The following is a 24,053-nucleotide window of genomic DNA, read 5'->3' as shown; positions in this document are numbered from 1 at the left end:
TTCCTCTCCTATTATCTTCTTTATCTGCACTCTAAAACACAGTGAAACCTTGAACCTTTCAACTGGACCACTGCCGTTCTACATCACAGTGACTTTAACTAGGACGGAGACTTGAATGGGATGAAAAAGGAAAAGGCATTATTTGCAGGAAGAAATTAAACTGTTCCACCTGATCACTTGCTAAACAAAGTGATTCACTGGAGTGGAGGCGGTGAAAGCTTTGTGAATCAACTTACAAAAGGAAACATGTAAGAAACGTAGCTCCCATATTTAACCCTTGAAAAATCTATGAGTGTCATGTGGAGGTGAAAGTATTGTTCAATTATTCTAATAAAGCTCACTCAACTAAGACCCAGAAAAGTACCAGAGTATTCTCACCTAAGAGGAAATACTAACAAGTAGGATGTTAAAATGAAAAGCATTAAAAACTGAATGATCTTCAGTAGCTGAAATGATTATTGAGCTCTGGGTCACAGTGCTCCTGAAAAAAAATCAAATTTCAGCAGACACCCAAGGTGAGCACCATGCTGAGCCAGTGTATAAGTGTATGAATCACAGTTTCAAGGAGCTTTTTTCAGTTTCGTTCCACTGATCGGCCAACACGGGGGGAACTTCAGTCTTACTCGCCCTATTGCATTAAGAAACTGTACAACATTCTCCAATAAGAACTTGCGACCTCACCTAACGAAAAGCAATTTGCGTAGCAGGGAAAGACTGGACTCCCACTGGGGATTTTTGTTTTTCATCCCGATGGTGATGTGCACTATATAGAACGTTGCTGGACCCATGTGCAATTGGTGTCATTTCTAATCTAGAGGTCAAAGCTGTGAAACTTTCAAAGAGATGGAAGATCTCTTGCGAGACACCAATTCACAGAAGGGGCTAATGAGATCTTTGCTTGAAGTCTCATTGTGCTGCACTATTTCATTTTTCAGTGGGCACGACTCACAGGCATCTAAAATCATCTCAGTGACGGACTAAACAGGCCTCTCACAAAGACTCGGGAACGGACACAGACCTTATCATCTCTGCTCCTCGGGAAGCGTGCAGAGATCACATTAGATGTGTTTCTCAAGCTCTTTATGGTCACGTACAGTAAACCCAGCAGTGTGGTCAGTGCGGGATGTGTTCTGTCCTGACGGCAGGGTCAGCAGCCAGAGGAGACCTGAAACACAAGACGGAGAGGTAAGACATTGATTCCGACAGAGAGAGCTTTCACACCGGGTTACTGACAAGAGGAGCAATAAGAGAAGAGTTGTAAAGACACGCCAAAGAGAATATTCTCATCTAAGAGGAAATATTAACAAGTAGGATGTTAAAATGAAAAGCATTAAAAACTGCATGATCTTCAGTAGTGAAATGATTACTGAGCTCTGGGTCACGGACAGCAGGGGAGTGAATGAGTTGTTTATTTTGTTTCCTGTGAATTATGTAGAATTCACAACGTGTTCCATTTGTACAGGAAAACCATTCACTTCTTCTGCACCAGAATGAATGATTTCCATCTTCACTCTAGGGCACTGTACTTTACAGCACTGTATTGTATTCTGCATATATGTCTGTTATGTATACATTTTCTTTCTCACTTTGTCTCTCTGTCCATTTGTATCAGTTTGTTGGAGAGCACCATCACACCAGCATCACAACATTTATTCTACTGCCTTATTAAGCAAATGTCTCTCCTAAATTATTTTTATATTTAAAACATTTTTTTACATGATATACACAAATGGCTAGTTATACTTTCTGATTATATTTCCATCTTAGAAATGAAGCATTTCTCTCCTGCAGTTTGAGGTTGTTAAATAGAAAACTGGATCACTCCAGGGCCGAATCTTCTCCCTCTCTTACATTCGTTCACGAATGATCACAAGAGCAAACACATAGACTGACTTCTCACAAAGTGTGTCGATGACAGTCCCGGTCAGCTTACTAAAGGACCCAGAAAATCACCACGGGCCAGTCTGAACAGTTTCACGGAATAGTCTGTTGACTTCTCTTTGATGTTTCATGTTACAAGAGCAAAACAATACTCACTGATTTGAGGATAATTGCGCCATCCCTCCAGCCTACTGAAATGAACCGTCAGACTGCAGAAAACGTCAGTGACTACAGGTCCTTGGGACTGGTCAGAGAAACCTGAGATGAGACAAACGTTGTGAGACCATTTATAAGCTTGTGACCTCAAATTAAACGGAAGTCAGACATTTTCAAAGGGGGCAACACTGCGGCACAGTGGTTAGCATCGCTGCCTCATAGCACCGGGGCCCTGGGTTTGATTCCAGGGGTGCTGTCTGTGTGGAGTCTGCATGTTTGTTCGCGCTGCAGGGGACACCTCACCCCCACAGGGCACACAGACACAAACTCACACCACAGCCCGATTTTTCCACAACACAATCAACCCGCCAGTATCAGTTTGTGTTCAGTGCCGGGGAAGTGCCTTGTCCTTGCAGAACAAAAACAAGGTGATCAGGACTGACGGCAAGATTCAGGTATTCAAGTACCCAGTAAATCCAGGGCTCAAATGGGGGAACTGTTTCACGAGCTACACAACATCCTCACACACGATGACAGAGCCTTGGAAAGCCGTGTGGAGAGTGAGGTGCTCGTACCCAGCCGGAGTTAAAAGAGCACGCATTGAGCAGAGCAACTGAGCAAAAGCACACTATCGATCTACCCAACCCAGAAAAGCACACATCTCTGTGATACAGAGGCTAAGGCAACATGTGAGTAAAGGATTTTGAATCAGCAATTGTGCTGATGAGCCAGTCAGCAATTTTTCAGAAACAGCAAACATGTCGTCAGCCTCCAGGAGCTGCAGAAGATTGTGAGATATAAAGGAGTGAAACCAGGGCAGGAGAAACTGATTCCTCGTGTAGGAAGCTGAGGAAAACGATGCACACCCTGCAGACTGAAAGGAAGACAGCACAAACTATCGGTAATGTCAGCCTAGAAGAAAGTGTAGTGCAGTGTGTTGCAACTAAGTTTTTGTTCAATATTTGTTTTGTCTGAAAGAGACTGTTTTGATCAGATACATGCAATACTATTTCTTTCTCATTCTCTGTCTTTGTATGTCTTATTTGGATCACACCATAAAGTTCATAACCCAGCCAGTTGCTTTGGCTCTGAAAGCATCCCTCAGCAGGGACAGCCCTGATCCCCAAACACAGGGCTGCCCTTCCCACTGCCCGTCTGCTCTCTGCCCAGTGGAAGTAGCGTTTCTGCCCCACAGCTGTGTGAGAGAAGATGACCTGAGAGCACTAACTCACCTCTGGAGAGGGAAGAGTCTCAGCTGGAAGGGAGGAGGAGCTGCCGGGCTGCCGCAGACAAGGCGCCGCTGAAATGATAGAGAAATCTTTTAGAATCAAACGTCACCTGGCTCAGTGTTTAAGCTGTAGTACATGATCACATTAGATTATTAAAACATGCAGACTGCCATTTCCATTCTGTACAAACAAAGGGTTTTCCATTGTAGAAAACACCACTGCAAATCCAAAGCGGAGTGCACTGGGACTGCAGTCCAGAGAAACCCATCATGTTACAAGAACTGGAGGCCATTTCACACCAAAACTGTACAATAGGATTCTTTCTGCACACCCAGTACTGGGGGCTGTGTCAGAGGCTCCTCACCGTTCTGTGATGATTTTAGCCGTCGAATCGGGCAGGAGGCAGGCGCTCTTCGGGAGCTCTGGTCGCGTGCTATAACTCGGACCACGCGATGGCACAATTGCTTCCTACATACAAACAGAAACTTCAAACAACAAAACCCAACAAGAAATCTGTGCACACTTGGACTCCTGCTGCAGCTGAGGAGCTGTCACGCACACACCTCCTGTGTGGGTAGTGTTGGCCGTAGGACGTGTTGTTCACAGAGAGAAAAAATACACCATAGCAAGTCAGCACTCAAACAAACCAAAAGGCCAGTTTTATTGAAGTTGACGCAGCTGGCCACACAAACACTCACTGGGTCTCTTCACCAGGTATCCACACAGACAGCACCCCAGGAAACCAGACCCATGAGAACAGGGGCAGAGCATGCAGACTCCACACAGACAACACCCCATGAACAGGACCCATGAGAACACAGGCAGAGCATGCAAACTCCACACAGACAGCACCCCAGGAACTAAATCCAGGCTCCCAGCGCTGCCACCCACTGCGCCGCCGTCTCTCACCTCCACTTGCAGATCAGGACGCGACCGGAGACCGGAGACTCCTCACTCCTGCAGTAACACACCCCAGCAGGAGGAGGCGCCGACGGACTCGCTCATGGTGCAGTGAGCCCAGCGGTGTGAGGCTGGTGTCCAGCGCTGATGTGTCCCTGATAGTCCTGTCCCACAGCCTGCGAGTCACCGTTTCTTCCACAAAATACTCCAGCCAGCGCTTTTTAGACTCAAGTTTCTTAAGTTTCTGTTTTTCTCGCAGATTAGACTAAAAAAGCCGCCTGTTGACCTGCTGGAGGTCAGACCCGCTCCGGCAACAACTACTGCAGCTCCGTTGCCCCGGCAACCACGTTTTATTTAACAAAGTAAAATAAACACAGGAGACAAACAAGACAAGAGAGCTCAGAAACCCACAGACACGACGGCAGTGGGTTTTGTTTCTGTGTCGAGTTGATAAACCAGGCAGGACGAGCGCTGCAAACACACTAGAGTACACATAACACAATCAGGGGTACACGAGACTCCTGCTCTTTACACAAACAGGTTCAACAGGTCAATAAAGAGCAGGTCGGCACAGCTGTCATGATGTCTCATTTACAAAGAGTCTAAAGATTTGCTCGTCTCTTCCCAGAGCAGCTTCACTCCGGAGAGCAAGAAACAGCTCCTGCCGAGTCCGTCTTGTAAGACAGACATAGAAATCCGCGACACGGTAAATACACTGACATTGTATAATTAATTCTGATGCTCAATCAAATCTGCGGAACACGTGTGGAGCGCAGTCCAGAGCACTATAGAGACTACATTTCCCACAAGCCCTGTGGCGACTTCCTTTTGACGTAATCGAGTCGCGTCTTTTTATTTTTAATTATAACAACAATACATGCCATAAAAACAAGAATACATATAACACAGAGTATAGTCAGGGGTACATAGGATAAAACATGTACATGTTATGGAAAAAGATTAAACAAGTAATCTTGTTTAATAGTAAACAAAAGCAGATGAGGTCCGTACATGTTTCAAATTGTCTGTACAGACGCATTTACATCCGTTTTAAAGTGTTTAAACATGGGTCTCCTCTCACAGCATTTCGTTAATTATTATATCGTGGAAGTATCATATTTTTTTAAATACAAACGATATTTTCATATTACTTTCAATAGCTTTAAAATGTAGTATTATTTAACTTCTTTAAAAGTAATGTCAATATTAGTTTCCTTCTTTACGTTATCTTTCAGAGTTGCTGTCACAAACGTCACAGTTATCATCTGTATTGATTTTCAATCTCTGCACAACGAGGATCTGTACGGAGGCGCTATTGGACTCGCCGCCATAGACTCGTGTATCTCTGTCGCCGCCCAGTGGACATTTCTCGAAAGTGCAGTTCTTTTTAACTTTTTATTGTAGCAATAAAAATAGATACAATACAAACAAGAGTATATTTATAGCACATCAATAATTCCATCAGGGGTACATAGTATAATATATTTACACTTCTGAAAAAAAGATTAAACCAGGTAAATAAAGATAAGGAACAAGTAATAGGTTTATTCCATGCTGAAAAAAAGAAGAAAGAGAACACAACGTTTCGGCCGTGGAGCCTTCTTCAGGTGTGAGAGAGACAGGGCAGTAGGCAAAGGTAAAGTAGCGGGAGAACAAAGGTTGGGAGGGAGGAGGAGTGAGAGGCGGGAGCAGGGGACAGAAAGAGAGGCCAATCAAGAGGTGTGAAGTCAGAATGGGTGCAGAGAGGTGTGAAATGAAACTTCCAATGAATGGAGAAAATTTAAAAGAACAGTAATCTGTCGTTAAGGGAAGGGAGAATGTGTGATCCTAACTGCAGAATAATTTTAGTTTCGGTGGTCTTTCTGATGTATGAGTTCGGAAAACCGTCTTTGAGAACACAGACGGAGAGATTAGTGTGGTCGTCGATTAGTGTGGTAGTGTGGAAACTAAAATTGTTCTCAAAGACGGTTTTCCGAACTCATACATCAGAAAGACCACCGAAACTAAAATTATTCTGCAGTTAGGATCACACATTCTCCCTTCCCTTAACGACAGATTACTGTTCTTTTAAATTTTCTCCATTCATTGGAAGTTTCATTTCACACCTCTCTGCACCCATTCTGACTTCACACCTCTTGATTGGCCTCTCTTTCTGTCCCCTGCTCCCGCCTCTCACTCCTCCTCCCTCCCAACCTTTGTTCTCCCGCTACTTTACCTTTGCCTACTGCCCTGTCTCTCTCACACCTGAAGAAGGCTCCACGGCCGAAACGTTGTGTTCTCTTTCTTCTTTTTTTCAGCATGGAATAAACCTATTACTTGTTCCTTTGCAGCCTACGCATGCTGACGCAGCTACCCACCTGAAATAAAGATAAGGGCTGATATAGCCTGTAAATACACTTTTACATCTATTTAAAATGTTCTAACGAAGCTGCCCGAGGAAAGAACGTACTGTTTTGATTACATGAATCAGAGATTGTGACTCTGCCTTTAGCTTCCCATTCCTTCCAAACAATTTCAATTTCACACCTCTGGTTGTGCCAGAGGGTCCCCAGCACTGCTGTCACCTCTTCTGTACTCCTCCTATGCTAACAGCTGTGTATCTACTGCTGACTCCGTGAAAGGAATCAAGACTCCAGATGATCCCACCCAAATAAAAAAAAAATTCTGGAGTGGAAGGAGGTCTCTGCTTTAGTCGGCTGGTGCCGTGAAAACAACCTCTAACTCTATATAACTCCAACTGCCTGTGTCTCAGGAAGCCCTGGTCCGTTTGTAATGGAAAACCATTGAGAGCACTAGAATGACTGATTTCCATCTTCACTCTAGGTCACTGTGCTGAACAGCACATTACTGTATTCTGCATATGATATGTCTGTTATTTACACCTTTTCTTTCTCACTTTGTCTCTCTGTCCGTTTGGATCAGGTATTTGGAGAGCACCACCACACCAGCCAAACTACCCAAACAGTTGCTTAGGCACTCAAGTGGACTTGATCAAATTAAACTTTCCAACCTAAACAGGAAAATGACAGTTTAAATGGATTCTACTGCCTTATTAATCATATTTCTCTTCTAAATTCTTTTAAAATAAAAACAAATATTTCTGACATGATACACACAAATAGCTATTTTTATACTTTCTGGTTATATTTCAATCTTATAAATGAAGCATTTCTTTCCTGCGGTTTGAGGTTGTTAAAGAGAAAGACCCCATACTATCACAACCCCCTGGCCAGCAGCCATATCACCCTGCAACTCACAACTGGTAACCCACTGAAGCTAAGCAGGTGTGAGCCTGGTCAGTACCTGGATGGGAGACCTCCTGGGAAAAACTAAGGTTGCTGCTGGAAGAGGTGTTAGTGGGGCCAGCAGGGGGCGCTCACCCTGTGGTCCACGTGGGTCCTAATGCCCCAGTATAGTGATGGGGACACTATACTGTAAAAAGGTGCCGTCCTTCGGATGAGACGTAAAACCGAGGTCCTGACTCTCTGTGGTCGTTAAAAATCCCAGGGCGTTTCTCGAAAAGAGTAGGGATGTAACCCCGGCGTCCTGGCCAAATTTCCCATTGGCCTTAACCAATCATGGCCTCCTAATAATCCCCATCTATGAATTGGCTTCATTACTCTCTGCTCTCCTCCCCACTAATAGCTGATGTGTGGTGAGCGTTCTGGCGCACTATGGCTGCCGTCGCATCATCCAGGTGGATGCTGCACATTGGTGGTGGTGGAGGGGAGACCCCATTACCTGTAAAGCGCTTTGAGTGGAGTGTCCAGAAAAGCGCTATATAAGTGTAAGCAATTATTATTATTATTATTATTACAGGCTGGTGAAAGAGGTGAAATGAGGTAGCGGAGGTGTAATTGGACAGCAAACTCTCACCTGCTGCTTGCCAGGACAGGAATCTTACAAATGTCCCCTCCTCCCAGGAGGGTCACAGTAACAAATACTAAACACGAATGATTACAGTTCAGGGCCCCAGCACTGCCACCCACTAAAATAAACATGACACACAAGAGAACCCATAAGACAGTCATAGAAATCCATGACACGACAAACACGCTGAAATGGTACAATATAATTAATTCTGATGTTCAATCAAATCACCGAAACACGTGGGCAGTGCGGGCCAGAGAACTACAGAAACTACATTACCCATACGCCCCGTGGGCGACTTCCTTCTGACGTCATCGACTCGCGCCTTTTGAACGTCATTTTAATTTTTGGTTTATTGTATTTATTTTGTATTTTGTATCCATGTACATACATTCATTCATTACTCTTGTTTGCAATGCAATGTATTCTTTGCTGTTGAAAATGCTTAAATATTTTTAAAATTAAAATAACTTATTAATACGAACATTACTAACGGTATTTTAATTAAAAAAAACTTTCGGTGAAATTTTGCTGAATGACCACCAAGCGGCGCCATTGGCACATCATTGTAAGAATAATCATTTCTAAGAAATTTTCCAGTTTAATTCCACTGACCGGCCATCAGAGGGGCACTTTACTCGTCCTGCTGCTTCTCTTGAATGAATAATTGCTTAAATTATTGTCTGGTTAAATTGCTTGGTGCTAAGTATTTGTAATATAGGATTGCTCATGTCTGATCTGGAACCCGAGATGGAAGTTTAACATGTGTGATTCACTGAGGTGGAGGGGTGGGAAATGACTGAAAGAAGTCTTGCCATGCTGTATTATTGATAGTAGTAGCAGTATTGTCATATTAACACAAATCCTCAGACTCACTAACATCTCCAATAGAATGACAATCTCACACATCAAATATTAGAGGACCCTTCCTTTATACCTAAAAGCTTTCAGTTGTTGGACAATGAAAAGAGTGCTTGCAGGAATCTAATTACTGTTGTTATAAACTCATTACAAGCTAATTGTCTCATTTCTTTTTTTTTCTTTCTTCTCTTTTCAGCAGCAAATAAACCCTTACATTACTTGATCCCTTACATTTCAAAACGCTCTGAATCAAACCAACAAATCGGGCATAAATTTAAACCATGTTTTTGAGAAACTAGCCTTAAAATCAAAATGACTACATTCATATGAAACACACTCGGAAACAATATCAAATGGTTTGATACAGAGTGCAGAAACAACTGAAGAGAACTACCAGAACTAAAACAACACCACACCACTCTGAACTGCGCCTCAGATACTGTGAGATGGTTAGACACTACATGCACACCCTAAAGAAGATAAGCACATACACAAACAGACAACTCTCAGACCACGAAAGGCCTGTAGCCAAGACACAGTCAACAACGCTTGACCCAACTGCAGCTCAGACCTGCAGCAAAGCCTGCTCAAACTCCTCAACCTCGTCCTGACGGCCGGCTGTTTCCCTGAGGCCGGGAATCAAGGACTGATCACTCCCGTCCGTAAGAATGGAGACAGACTCGACCCCAACAGGTACCGGAGCTTCAGTGTGAACAGTAACCTGGGGAAGGAACTCTGTCGTAACTTGAATATCTGATAACCGGCCCTCCTTACTGAGCACAATGTCCCGCATTAGAGTCAGACTGGCTTCCTACCAAACCGCCACACATCCCATCACATTCACACCTGGGCACTGCCAGCCCATCTGGACCCAGGACAGCAGAGCCTGGCACTGCTGGAGCAGGACTGTCAGAGCTGGGCACTGCAAGTCAATCTGGACAAGACCAGAGTTATGGTTTTCCAGGAGAAAGCCAGACCTCAGGGAAACAGGTACAAATTCACACTGAACAACAACACATTGGAGCACACATCCAGCTACACATATCTCGGTCTCACCATCAGCTCTTCTGGGAGTTTTGACCTGGCACTAAAGGCACTGAGGGAGAAGGCACTCAGGGCTTTCTACGCAATAAGAAGGAGGCTCTTCAATGTCAACCCACCAACAAGAATTTCGCTCCAAAGATCTGAAAGTGTAATCCAACCCATTGCCCTATACGGCAGTGAAGTGTGGGGTCCCCTCACAGACCAGGAGTACACTCAGTAGAAACTCTAATCAATCTGTAGAAACATCCGCCTTGCGCAGAGAAAAACAGCTAACAGCGAGTGCAGGGCTGAATTAGGCCAGTACCCACTATTGATAAACATACAGAACAGAGTAATCAGACACTTGTTACACCTGAGAAACAGAGGCCACAATTCATACCACCACTAGGCCCTGCTGATCCCAGAGTACAGCTGGTGTTGACACCAGTCAGTCTCAGGACAGCACAGCTACAGCAACACCAATCACAATCATCCAAATGCGGAGGGGACTGCAGTCCAGAGAAACCCAGCATTTGACAAGGACTGGAGGCCATTTCGCACCACAACTGTAGAACAGGATTCTTTCTGCACACCCAGTACTGGGGGCTGTGTCGGAGGCTCCTCACCAGAAGAGACTTGCATTCCTGTTGGCTCCTCTCGTTCTGTGATGATTTTAGACGTCGAATCGGGCAGGAGGCAGGCGCACTTCGGGAGCTCTCGTCCCGTGCTATAACTCGGACCACGCGATGGCACAATTGCTTCCTACATACAAACAGAAACTTCAAACAACAAACCCCAACAAGAAATCTGTGCACACTTGGACTCCTGCTTCAGCCGAGGAGCTGTCACGCACACACCTCCTGTGTGGGTAGTGTTGGCCGTAGGACGTGTTGTTCACAGAGAGAAAAAATACACCATAGCAAGTCAGCACTCAAACAAACCAAAAGGCCAGTTTTATTGAAGTTGACGCAGCTGGCCACTCAAACACTCACTGCGTCTCTTCACCAGGTATCAGAAACAAAATAAAGGAACAATCTTTTTATCATATCCACTCGCACCTTGCTCTCATTTCCAGACTCCTAACTCACCACTCCCAACAAACCCCAGTGCTCGCAACACCCTTTAAATAGGATTTGGCCCGTACCACTATGGATACAATAGGTGTAAAACAGAAAATTCACAAGACAAACAACACATAGCACAGCAGTCCGGACTACTTGGACACACAATTACATGAAACCCTTAACAATTCACAGGACAGACATTCATCAGATCTTCTATACCTAGTTGCCATTTTTCGCAATAACATTAGGCTCTGATAACCTCCCCTCTCAGCATTCCAGCAATGTTATGTTCCTCTAGCTAAGCTTCAGGCATATAACCAGTCTCCTATCTGTTTGCAACCTTTTGACCTTTCTGAGGACCCCTCAGAACAAATAGACACTGGCTTCTCCTCTCATGCAGTGCTGTTAAGACTTAAGCTAGTGGCATCCTACACTATGCTTTGTTCCTTTAGGGCCATTTCTCTAAAAATAGTGTTCTCTACCTTTTGATTCCCCTCCTGTCCACAGCTAGAACAACTGTTTGCTAACAAAGACTGTTTATCTGTCTGGAAAGGTCTCCAAACTGTAACGAATTCCAAAAGAAAATCCCCTCAGATACATCTTGATCACTCTCTACCAGATAACACATTTTACAGCAGGTCTGAAACACAAAGGATCTCCAACGACCTTGTCCATGGCAGTCTCGCAACTCCTCCAAATAATTCACATCCTGGGGATGAGCTATTGTCCCCCACTCAACTGGAGTGCCACACCCACTCACACTCAATCTCTCACGAAGACTTGACGCCGTTTACAAGTCTTGAGAATGCCCTGTGAAGCAAAGAACAGGATGTGTTAAGGCTATTCAAAAAGCAAAACTGTAAAAAGGCAGCAGGACCTGACTGTGTATCTCCAGCCACACTACAGCCCTGTGCTGGCCAACTCGCTCCAATCTTTACAGACGTTTTTAAGCAATCATTGTCCCAGTGCACAGTGCCAGACTGCTTCAAATCTTCTGTTATTGTTCCTGTTCCAAAAAAGGACACAAGAACCTGCCTTAATGCCTACAGACCCGTCGCACTAACGTCAGAACTGGCGCGTCTTCCCAACACGTTCGTGTCAGAGTGAGGTGACCCCTCAAACAAGAATTATTTCCTGCCTCATATATGACTACGGCACCTAGCAATGCAACAGGTTCTGTTGATCTCCCAGATCCACCAATGCCCACACAGGCCAGCGACAAGCATGTGTATCGTATAAGTGACCTTTTTATTTTCTATCCACATTCACCATCAGCCAAAGACACAACGAAAACAGCAGCAACAAAAGGTCCTTCCAAGGGTCATAATGAATCCAGAGGGACGGCAGTCTTTTCTGTCAAGTACCGAAGAGTGGCCACTCGAACGATTCTTCTTCGTACCTGTAAAGTCTTTGATGGCCCCAGTGAACGAGAGGCCGGTCCCATTTCCCCAGACTCCGTTCAGGTTCCACTAGAAATCCTCCCGCGAACTGTATTCCATTCCCCTCAGTTTGGAGCGGCTAGCCGGGCCGGTTTCTCACTCCTTGCCTTCAGGTATTAAAAGTCTCTGTACAGTACCTCTGTTCCAAAGCCACTGTCTCCCGTGGTCGTCAATCTTGTGCTGCCTGTGTCGTCTCCCGGGTCTGGTGGGAATCGGGAGCGTGCTCCGTTCCGGCTCAGATGGTTTTATTCCTCCCCTCAGCCCATCTCCCTCAGGGGGTTTTCCACTGTCCCTGTCAGAAAGGGGCTTGCCCAGTATTTTACCAGGAGGAAGCTCGTGTGGCTGAAGAGTGTGAGAGTGCCGAGCTTAGGTGTTATGGGCCCTTATCACTTCTTTGTTCACTCTCTGGGTCGGAGAAACCTGAAAAGAGACAAACGTTGTGAGACCATTTATAAGCTTGGTGACCTCGAATTAAACAGAACAATAGCAACACTGTTCTACAAACCTTTCATTGAAAGGGTTTTCAAACACTGTCCCACTTGCTGGTTTGGCAACATCAGTAGCTGGAATTGAATATGCAGCCATTAGTCTGCCTGGCAAAAAACAACCGGACTCTCCAGTGGTCTGCATACAAGTGAACACACAAACCCCATACTATTAAAACCCCTTTAGGGCACACTCACACCACAACACAATCAACCCGACAGACTCACCAACACTGGACTGCAGAAGCGGCAGGAAACCCTTGAGAACATGAGCAGAGCATGCAAACTCCACACAGACAGCACTCCAGGAAACCAGACACATGAGAACATGTGCAGAGCATGTGCGCCGTCTCTCAGCCTTTCACCTCCACATGCAGATCAGGACCCGACCGGAGACTCCTTAGTTTTCTTCTGCGAAATGTCCACAAAATACTCCAGCCAGCGCCTTTTAGACTAAAGTTTCGGCTTTGCCAGCTGTCTCCCTCCCGGAGGTCAGATCGAAACAACTTCTGCAGCACCGTTTCCCCAGCAACCACGTTTTATTTAACAAAGTAAAATAAACACAGGAGAAAAGTTTGCAAACATGCAGGCAGGATGAGCGCTGCAGACACATGCTGCTGCCCGGGTCCGTCTTGTGAAATAAACAGAATTTTGCACCCCAGGAACTAGACCCACGAGAACATAAGGAGAGCATGCAAACTCCACACACACAGCACCCCAGAAAACTGGAGCCACGAGAACATGAGCAGAGCATGCAAACTCCACACAGACAGCACCCCAGGAACTAAATCCAGGCTCCCAGCGCTGCCACCCACTGCGCCGCCGTCTCTCACCTCCACTTGCAGATCAGGACGCGACCGGGGACCGGAGACTCCTCACTCCTGCAGTAACACACCCCAGCAGGAGGAGGCGCCGACGGACTCGCTCATGGTGCAGTGAGCCCAGCGGTGTGAGGCTGGTGTCCAGCGCTGATATTTACCGACAGCCTGCGACTCACCGTTTCTTCCTTTTCTTCTGCATAATGTCCACAAAATACTCCAGCCAGCGCTTTTTAGACTAACGTTTCTGCTTTGCTCGCTGATTAGATTACAAAAGCCGACTGTTTACCTCCTAGAGGTCAGCTCGCACCAACTTCTGCAGCACCGTTTCCCCGGCAACCACGTTTTATTGACAAAGTAAAATAAACACAGGAGAAAAGTTTGCAAACACGACGGGAGCTAAGAAACACGAGGACAGTGGGTTTGCTTTATGTGCCGGGTCGATTAACCAGCGCCGCAGACAAGTGAAATACAAGAAAACATACACACAAGGGAACACATAAGAGAGACAAAGAAATACAAGACACGATAAATACGCTGAAATTGTATTAATATAATTCATTCTAATGTTCAATGAAATCAGCGAAACACATGGGCAGGGCAGCCCAGTGAACTACAGAGACTACATTACCCATAAGCCCTGTGGGCGACACCATTTTGACGTCATCGACTCATACTTTTGTATTTTTTATGAGACCAAAAACTACAAGAAAACGTAACGTACCAGTCGTTTTGTCAGGGTACATGCAATAATACATGAACATTTTATGGAAAAAAAGATTCAACAAGGTAAATGCAGATAAGGCCCGTCCATGCTTCAACGTTCTTACAACACAGAAACAGACACATTTCAGAAAGACATTCTGAAATAAAATGTCTTTACATCCGTCTTAAACTGTTCAAACACGGTCTCCTCTCACACCATTCCCTTAATAATTACGTTGCGCAAGTATAATAATGTTTTAAAATACAAACGATATTTTCATCTTCCTTTTCAATGGGATTAAAACGTAACAAATGTATTTCCGATTTCAAGTCTTTCCGATAGCGCTTTGAGACTCAACTCCGTGTATCTCTGTCGCCACCCAGTGGACATTTCTCGGAAGTGTCACCGCCCGCCAGAATTCGGAAAAGTCCCGGGACTGAAGCTGTGTGACTGGACAAGAGCCTGTCTCCCGCCTCCTGCTGAAATCTCAGCGCCGATTGGACAAAAGCTGCTCACAGTCCGGATCCAGTGGAAGGCCGATCCACTCCGGGTTTTCCTTAGCCGACAGTCCGGATCCAGTGGAAGGCCGATCCACTCCGGGTTTTCCGTAGCCGGCAGTCCGGATCCAGTGGAAGGCCGATCCACTCCGGGTTTTCCGTAGCCGGCAGTCCGGATCCAGTGGAAGGCCGATCCACTCCGGGTTTTCCGTAGCCGGAAGTCCGGATCCAGTGGAAAGGCCGATCCACTCCGGGTTTTCCGTAGCCGGAAGTCCGGGTCCGGTGGAAAGGCCGATCCACTCCGGGTTTTCCGTAGCCGGAAGTCCGGGTCCGGTGGAAAGGCCGATCCACTCCGGGTTTTCCGTAGCCGGAAGTCCGGGTCCGGTGCAAAGGCCGATCCACTCCGGGTTTTCCGTAGCCGGAAGTCCGGGTCCGGTGCAAAGGCCGATCCACTCCGGGTTTTCCGTAGCCGGAAGTCCGGGTCCGGTGCAAAGGCTGATCCACTCCGGGTTTTCCGTAGCCGGAAGTCCGGATCCTTTACGATGCACGCAAGACTACGTTACAGAGCACCGGAGTACATTATACAGTCAAATAAAGATAAGGTACGCACAGCTTTCATGTTGTGATACTTAGACATGGTTTGGAGACGTTCCCTCGTGTGTATTTTGAATTATTCAAATGCGTGTCGCTTTAATTTGGAAGCGCATCATTTCAGTGCATGAGCTTACCCGTTATATTGGGCGAGATTTCACACGGATAATCAAACAAGAACGAGTTTGCCCTGGAATCCAGTCCACTGCCCAACCTGAAAGTCAGAGCATGAGAACGGACGGATTGTATGGCGATTGAGGTGTTGCTCGACCACATCAAGTAGGCGAGAAGTACACTCTGCTACTACGACATACGGTCTAATTATTCAATTTTCGATTATTTCTCATCTTTAGGCTATTTCTACATCTAATAACGAGCAAGTATAATGATTAAGCCAATGATACATTATATTTTAGATTCGGTTCAGCAGTATTGAGCAGTAAAATAACATCAATTTGTCTACAGGAAATGTCAGAATTAGAAGCCTTCTTTACACCATTTTACCGATCTGTTCAGAGTGTTTTAACAACAGAAAAAACAAAATCAAACGTAAGGTTTATGGGCTGCTTTGAGATAGACAATTATCATCTATATTACTTTTAAATCTATGCACACTGTGTATCTTTACCGGGTCGATTCAATGTACAATTTTGTACTGACGCCTTAACCTTATTATTCATACAAAATCTGTTTGACAATAGTCATGTTTGATTCCACTCACTTTCCCCAAAGAGGTGCTCCAAAATAGTTTGACAAGATATTGTGAGATTGCGAGAGGGATCTGAAGTATTTATTAGTACAAGTATAACTCAATTGTTTTCCTTGTAGTCTAATAAAGGTTGTAAATTCTTCCATAGTTTCTGATGGGCTACTGTTAGTTTCTTAAAAGCATCAATACCTAGTTCCTGAATGATTAAATTAGGGAAACATACATCACCTACTTTGCTTAATTTTGTAAATAATACTGTCGGTATCGGTATTAGATGCTCTAAACCCTGTAGCATTTAGGCCTCCTTCTGCCCGTGTTTGACAAATAGCAACCATGAATAAAGTTTTTTTTTATTTTACTAAGGTAGAGAACATCAAATCACAAAATCACCTTTTTGAAAATCTTAATACCAAGATATTTAATCACATCTTTTACATGTATATTACGTACGGAGCAGACACTTTCCAACAGCCACCAGTTCACTTTTCTGATATGTAAAGAAAGACCAGAAACAGAGGAAATGACTTGTAAAGGCATTTAATTGCTTTGTCCACCTCTGTGTGCTTTCTCAGAGAGAGAGTTGTATCCTCAGCCAATTGGGAACACCTGTCATCTCTTTATCCTGTACTTGAATACCCTGAAACTATTTGTTATAGGGGTGTAAGCAGTGGGAAGAGGAGTGGGCTCGTGTCGAATTGCCTTACCCGTTCCCAATCTGCAGGAGGTCCCACGACGGCAGGTAGCTGCTCCAGTCGCTGGAGCTCAGTTCGCTGTCGAGGGAGGACCAGGGCTCTGGCTCGGGGGAATCACGGCTCCACGGCTCCTACCTGTTGCATAGTGTTTCTGCCCTCCCGATGGCCTCTGTGTTTTAGAAGGATCTGTCTCTTTTCGCTTGCTTACACCACAGGTTTCATCGACGATAGTGTGCATCCTGAAGCAGTGAGTTATCGGTCTTATTTCTACTGAGAAACAGTTCAAGCACTCACAAAACAATAACCAGGAGACGGTGTATGAAAAAGTATTGTAAAACTTGCAGAGTAGATTTGAATAGACAGTGGACGTCACACTGCGTGCACAAACTCATAACTCGCCGTGTTCAATTTTGTGTTGAGTTACAGGAACCTCAGCATCAGATGAAATCCTCTTCAGCGCCCCAGGGAGACTGGGGGACTTGCCAGATTTTCAGCTTTATCACTGGGTCCTTCGGCACAGGGCTGTTGAGCAAAGTGCTCCCCTCTGCTGGAGAGCCACAGGGGCACTACAGAGCGGCCTCGTGTTCCCTGCTCCTGCCCGTGCCTGTGGACGGCCAGTGTGACCGCGCGCGAGACAAAGTAGTGCATTCGTGGTGTAAATACAGAATGTTCACTAGCTGACTGAGGAAAGTTACAGAGACGGGAGTATACGTTCTGAAATAATGTGAACCACTGTTACTTCACACAGACAGACTACTTAAAAATCATGTGGCTTTTTAAGGTCGTTTTGTCTGCCTAAAGTACGTTAGATTTGTCACAGCAAAGAGTTTGAATACTTACAGAATGCAGCAGCTAGCATTGTTACTTGGAGCAGAAAGAATGACCACATAACTCCCATACTTCTCTCTCTTCATTGGTTTCCTCTCAGGTACAGGGCGGACTTCAAACTCCTTCTACTTACTTACAAGGCTCTCAGAGGTCAGGCACCTGTCCTGCCTCGCAGGGATGCTGCAGAGGAGAAATACTGTACACAGCATAGTTTCAGAGGCCTGTCTGTCATGGGCTGGGCACCATGTGAGTTGAATGCTGCATCAGTGCCATGGATCCAAGAGGGGCATCATGGATACAGCTGTCGTTTAGGAGGATTCTGCTGGTCTGCAGAGACCTGCATGGGGTACTGACATACAGACGACGTGATGGATGGATGGATTAATACCCGCATTCATTTCTTTCTTTTTTTTTTAATGATATAATGTTAGCATGCCCAAAGGGGTTGGGCAGCCAGTTGACCTTGGACCCCTAGAGGATTTTATTCTCCTTACTGAGGAGTCTTTGGTTCCTTTCCTCCATTGTCTTCAGTTCTGTATTCACAAAATGTATATTTACCTGCATCGTTAAGCGCCTTGGGGCAACCTTGTTGTGAAAGGCGCTATATGAAAATAAATTGAATTGAATGGAATGACAGAGTCACGGCTTTTCCAGTTTCCTCTCCTATTATCTTCTTTATCTGCACTCTAAAACACAGTGAAACCTTGAACCTTTCAACTGGACCACTGCCGTTCTACATCACAGTGACTTTAACTAGGACGGAGACTTGAATGGGATGAAAAAGGAAAAGGCATTATTTGCAGGAAGAAATTAAACTGTTCCACCTGATCACTTGCTAAACAAAGTGATTCACTGGAGTGGAGGCGGTGAAAGCTTTGTGAATCAACTTACAAAAGGAAACATGTAAGAAACGTAGCTCCCATATTTAACCCTTGAAAAATCTATGAGTGTCATGTGGAGGTGAAAGTATTGTTCAATTATTCTAATAAAGCTCACTCAACTAAGACCCAGAAAAGTACCAGAGTATTCTCACCTAAGAGGAAATACTAACAAGTAGGATGTTAAAATGAAAAGCATTAAAAACTGAATGATCTTCAGTAGCTGAAATGATTATTGAGCTCTGGGTCACAGTGCTCCTGAAAAAAAATCAAATTTCAGCAGACACCCAAGGTGAGCACCATGCTGAGCCAGTGTATAAGTGTATGAATCACAGTTTCAAGGAGCTTTTTTCAGTTTCGTTCCACTGATCGGCCAACACGGGGGGAACTTCAGTCTTACTCGCCCTATTGCATTAAGAAACTGTACAACATTCTCCAATAAGAACTTGCGACCTCACCTAACGAAAAGCAATTTGCGTAGCAGGGAAAGACTGGACTCCCACTGGGGATTTTTGTTTTTCATCCCGATGGTGATGTGCACTATATAGAACGTTGCTGGACCCATGTGCAATTGGTGTCATTTCTAATCTAGAGGTCAAAGCTGTGAAACTTTCAAAGAGATGGAAGATCTCTTGCGAGACACCAATTCACAGAAGGGGCTAATGAGATCTTTGCTTGAAGTCTCATTGTGCTGCACTATTTCATTTTTCAGTGGGCACGACTCACAGGCATCTAAAATCATCTCAGTGACGGACTAAACAGGCCTCTCACAAAGACTCGGGAACGGACACAGACCTTATCATCTCTGCTCCTCGGGAAGCGTGCAGAGATCACATTAGATGTGTTTCTCAAGCTCTTTATGGTCACGTACAGTAAACCCAGCAGTGTGGTCAGTGCGGGATGTGTTCTGTCCTGACGGCAGGGTCAGCAGCCAGAGGAGACCTGAAACACAAGACGGAGAGGTAAGACATTGATTCCGACAGAGAGAGCTTTCACACCGGGTTACTGACAAGAGGAGCAATAAGAGAAGAGTTGTAAAGACACGCCAAAGAGAATATTCTCATCTAAGAGGAAATATTAACAAGTAGGATGTTAAAATGAAAAGCATTAAAAACTGCATGATCTTCAGTAGTGAAATGATTACTGAGCTCTGGGTCACGGACAGCAGGGGAGTGAATGAGTTGTTTATTTTGTTTCCTGTGAATTATGTAGAATTCACAACGTGTTCCATTTGTACAGGAAAACCATTCACTTCTTCTGCACCAGAATGAATGATTTCCATCTTCACTCTAGGGCACTGTACTTTACAGCACTGTATTGTATTCTGCATATATGTCTGTTATGTATACATTTTCTTTCTCACTTTGTCTCTCTGTCCATTTGTATCAGTTTGTTGGAGAGCACCATCACACCAGCATCACAACATTTATTCTACTGCCTTATTAAGCAAATGTCTCTCCTAAATTATTTTTATATTTAAAACATTTTTTTACATGATATACACAAATGGCTAGTTATACTTTCTGATTATATTTCCATCTTAGAAATGAAGCATTTCTCTCCTGCAGTTTGAGGTTGTTAAATAGAAAACTGGATCACTCCAGGGCCGAATCTTCTCCCTCTCTTACATTCGTTCACGAATGATCACAAGAGCAAACACATAGACTGACTTCTCACAAAGTGTGTCGATGACACAGTCCCGGTCAGCTTACTAAAGGACCCAGAAAATCACCACGGGCCAGTCTGAACAGTTTCACGGAATAGTCTGTTGACTTCTCTTTGATGTTTCATGTTACAAGAGCAAAACAATACTCACTGATTTGAGGATAATTGCGCCATCCCTCCAGCCTACTGAAATGAACCGTCAGACTGCAGAAAACGTCAGTGACTACAGGTCCTTGGGACTGGTCAGAGAAACCTGAGATGAGACAAACGTTGTGAGACCATTTATAAGCTTGTGACCTCAAATTAAACGGAAGTCAGACATTTTCAAAGGGGGCAACACTGCGGCACAGTGGTTAGCATCGCTGCCTCATAGCACCGGGGCCCTGGGTTTGATTCCAGGGGTGCTGTCTGTGTGGAGTCTGCATGTTTGTTCGCGCTGCAGGGGACACCTCACCCCCACAGGGCACACAGACACAAACTCACACCACAGCCCGATTTTTCCACAACACAATCAACCCGCCAGTATCAGTTTGTGTTCAGTGCCGGGGAAGTGCCTTGTCCTTGCAGAACAAAAACAAGGTGATCAGGACTGACGGCAAGATTCAGGTATTCAAGTACCCAGTAAATCCAGGGCTCAAATGGGGGAACTGTTTCACGAGCTACACAACATCCTCACACACGATGACAGAGCCTTGGAAAGCCGTGTGGAGAGTGAGGTGCTCGTACCCAGCCGGAGTTAAAAGAGCACGCATTGAGCAGAGCAACTGAGCAAAAGCACACTATCGATCTACCCAACCCAGAAAAGCACACATCTCTGTGATACAGAGGCTAAGGCAACATGTGAGTAAAGGATTTTGAATCAGCAATTGTGCTGATGAGCCAGTCAGCAATTTTTCAGAAACAGCAAACATGTCGTCAGCCTCCAGGAGCTGCAGAAGATTGTGAGATATAAAGGAGTGAAACCAGGGCAGGAGAAACTGATTCCTCGTGTAGGAAGCTGAGGAAAACGATGCACACCCTGCAGACTGAAAGGAAGACAGCACAAACTATCGGTAATGTCAGCCTAGAAGAAAGTGTAGTGCAGTGTGTTGCAACTAAGTTTTTGTTCAATATTTGTTTTGTCTGAAAGAGACTGTTTTGATCAGATACATGCAATACTATTTCTTTCTCATTCTCTGTCTTTGTATGTCTTATTTGGATCACACCATAAAGTTCATAACCCAGCCAGTTGCTTTGGCTCTGAAAGCATCCCTCAGCAGGGACAGCCCTGATCCCCAAACACAGGGCTGCCCTTCCCACTGCCCGTCTGCTCTCTGCCCAGTGGAAGTAGCGTTTCTGCCCCACAGCTGTGTGAGAGAAGATGACCTGAGAGCACTAACCCACCTCTGGAGAGGGAAGAGTCTCAGCTGGAAGGGAGGAGGAGCTGCCGGGCTGCCGCAGACAAGGCGCCGCTGAAATGATAGAGAAATCTTTTAGAATCAAACGTCACCTGGCTCAGTGTTTAAGCTGTAGTACATGATCACATTAGATTATTAAAACATGCAGACTGCCATTTCCATTCTGTACAAACAAAGGGTTTTCCATTGTAGAAAACACCACTGCAAATCCAAAGCGGAGTGCACTGGGACTGCAGTCCAGAGAAACCCATCATGTTACAAGAACTGGAGGCCATTTCACACCAAAACTGTACAATAGGATTCTTTCTGCACACCCAGTACTGGGGGCTGTGTCAGAGGCTCCTCACCGTTCTGTGATGATTTTAGCCGTCGAATCGGGCAGGAGGCAGGCGCTCTTCGGGAGCTCTGGTCGCGTGCTATAACTCGGACCACGCGATGGCACAATTGCTTCCTACATACAAACAGAAACTTCAAACAACAAAACCCAACAAGAAATCTGTGCACACTTGGACTCCTGCTGCAGCTGAGGAGCTGTCACGCACACACCTCCTGTGTGGGTAGTGTTGGCCGTAGGACGTGTTGTTCACAGAGAGAAAAAATACACCATAGCAAGTCAGCACTCAAACAAACCAAAAGGCCAGTTTTATTGAAGTTGACGCAGCTGGCCACACAAACACTCACTGGGTCTCTTCACCAGGTATCCACACAGACAGCACCCCAGGAAACCAGACCCATGAGAACAGGGGCAGAGCATGCAGACTCCACACAGACAACACCCCATGAACAGGACCCATGAGAACACAGGCAGAGCATGCAAACTCCACACAGACAGCACCCCAGGAACTAAATCCAGGCTCCCAGCGCTGCCACCCACTGCGCCGCCGTCTCTCACCTCCACTTGCAGATCAGGACGCGACCGGAGACCGGAGACTCCTCACTCCTGCAGTAACACACCCCAGCAGGAGGAGGCGCCGACGGACTCGCTCATGGTGCAGTGAGCCCAGCGGTGTGAGGCTGGTGTCCAGCGCTGATGTGTCCCTGATAGTCCTGTCCCACAGCCTGCGAGTCACCGTTTCTTCCACAAAATACTCCAGCCAGCGCTTTTTAGACTCAAGTTTCTTAAGTTTCTGTTTTTCTCGCAGATTAGACTAAAAAAGCCGCCTGTTGACCTGCTGGAGGTCAGACCCGCTCCGGCAACAACTACTGCAGCTCCGTTGCCCCGGCAACCACGTTTTATTTAACAAAGTAAAATAAACACAGGAGACAAACAAGACAAGAGAGCTCAGAAACCCACAGACACGACGGCAGTGGGTTTTGTTTCTGTGTCGAGTTGATAAACCAGGCAGGACGAGCGCTGCAAACACACTAGAGTACATATAACACAATCAGGGGTACACGAGACTCCTGCTCTTTACACAAACAGGTTCAACAGGTCAATAAAGAGCAGGTCGGCACAGCTGTCATGATGTCTCATTTACAAAGAGTCTAAAGATTTGCTCGTCTCTTCCCAGAGCAGCTTCACTCCGGAGAGCAAGAAACAGCTCCTGCCGAGTCCGTCTTGTAAGACAGACATAGAAATCCGCGACACGGTAAATACACTGACATTGTATAATTAATTCTGATGCTCAATCAAATCTGCGGAACACGTGTGGAGCGCAGTCCAGAGCACTATAGAGACTACATTTCCCACAAGCCCTGTGGCGACTTCCTTTTGACGTAATCGAGTCGCGTCTTTTTATTTTTAATTATAACAACAATACATGCCATAAAAACAAGAATACATATAACACAGAGTATAGTCAGGGGTACATAGGATAAAACATGTACATGTTATGGAAAAAGATTAAACAAGTAATCTTGTTTAATAGTAAACAAAAGCAGATGAGGTCCGTACATGTTTCAAATTGTCTGTACAGACGCATTTACATCCGTTTTAAAGTGTTTAAACATGGGTCTCCTCTCACAGCATTTCGTTAATTATTATATCGTGGAAGTATCATATTTTTTTAAATACAAACGATATTTTCATATTACTTTCAATAGCTTTAAAATGTAGTATTATTTAACTTCTTTAAAAGTAATGTCAATATTAGTTTCCTTCTTTACGTTATCTTTCAGAGTTGCTGTCACAAACGTCACAGTTATCATCTGTATTGATTTTCAATCTCTGCACAACGAGGATCTGTACGGAGGCGCTATTGGACTCGCCGCCATAGACTCGTGTATCTCTGTCGCCGCCCAGTGGACATTTCTCGAAAGTGCAGTTCTTTTTAACTTTTTATTGTAGCAATAAAAATAGATACAATACAAACAAGAGTATATTTATAGCACATCAATAATTCCATCAGGGGTACATAGTATAAT

General features: G+C 45.1%; 3 long non-coding RNA genes across 3 annotated transcripts; 1 reads left to right on the top strand and 2 right to left on the bottom strand.

The window, feature by feature from the left end:
- Positions 1-78: 78 nt before the first annotated feature.
- On the bottom strand, positions 79-3,697 carry LOC138241601 (uncharacterized). The gene is made up of 4 exons (XR_011190852.1): positions 3,631-3,697; positions 3,270-3,337; positions 2,038-2,139; positions 79-1,165 (listed from the first exon to the last, which is right to left on the bottom strand). It is a non-coding gene; the product is annotated as an uncharacterized lncRNA (long non-coding RNA).
- Positions 3,698-15,376: 11,679 nt separating this feature from the next.
- On the top strand, positions 15,377-18,380 carry LOC138241600 (uncharacterized). Its single transcript, XR_011190851.1, has 2 exons — positions 15,377-15,531; positions 17,850-18,380. It is a non-coding gene; the product is annotated as an uncharacterized lncRNA (long non-coding RNA).
- Positions 18,381-18,482: 102 nt separating this feature from the next.
- Positions 18,483-22,103, bottom strand: LOC138241599 (uncharacterized). The gene is made up of 4 exons (XR_011190849.1): positions 22,037-22,103; positions 21,676-21,743; positions 20,444-20,545; positions 18,483-19,569 (listed from the first exon to the last, which is right to left on the bottom strand). It is a non-coding gene; the product is annotated as an uncharacterized lncRNA (long non-coding RNA).
- Positions 22,104-24,053: the final 1,950 nt, after the last annotated feature.

This window comes from Lepisosteus oculatus, chromosome 10 (genome assembly GCF_040954835.1).
Source record: "Lepisosteus oculatus isolate fLepOcu1 chromosome 10, fLepOcu1.hap2, whole genome shotgun sequence".
Lineage (NCBI taxonomy): Eukaryota > Metazoa > Chordata > Actinopteri > Semionotiformes > Lepisosteidae > Lepisosteus > Lepisosteus oculatus.
This window is presented reverse-complemented; position numbering and strand designations above follow the sequence as displayed.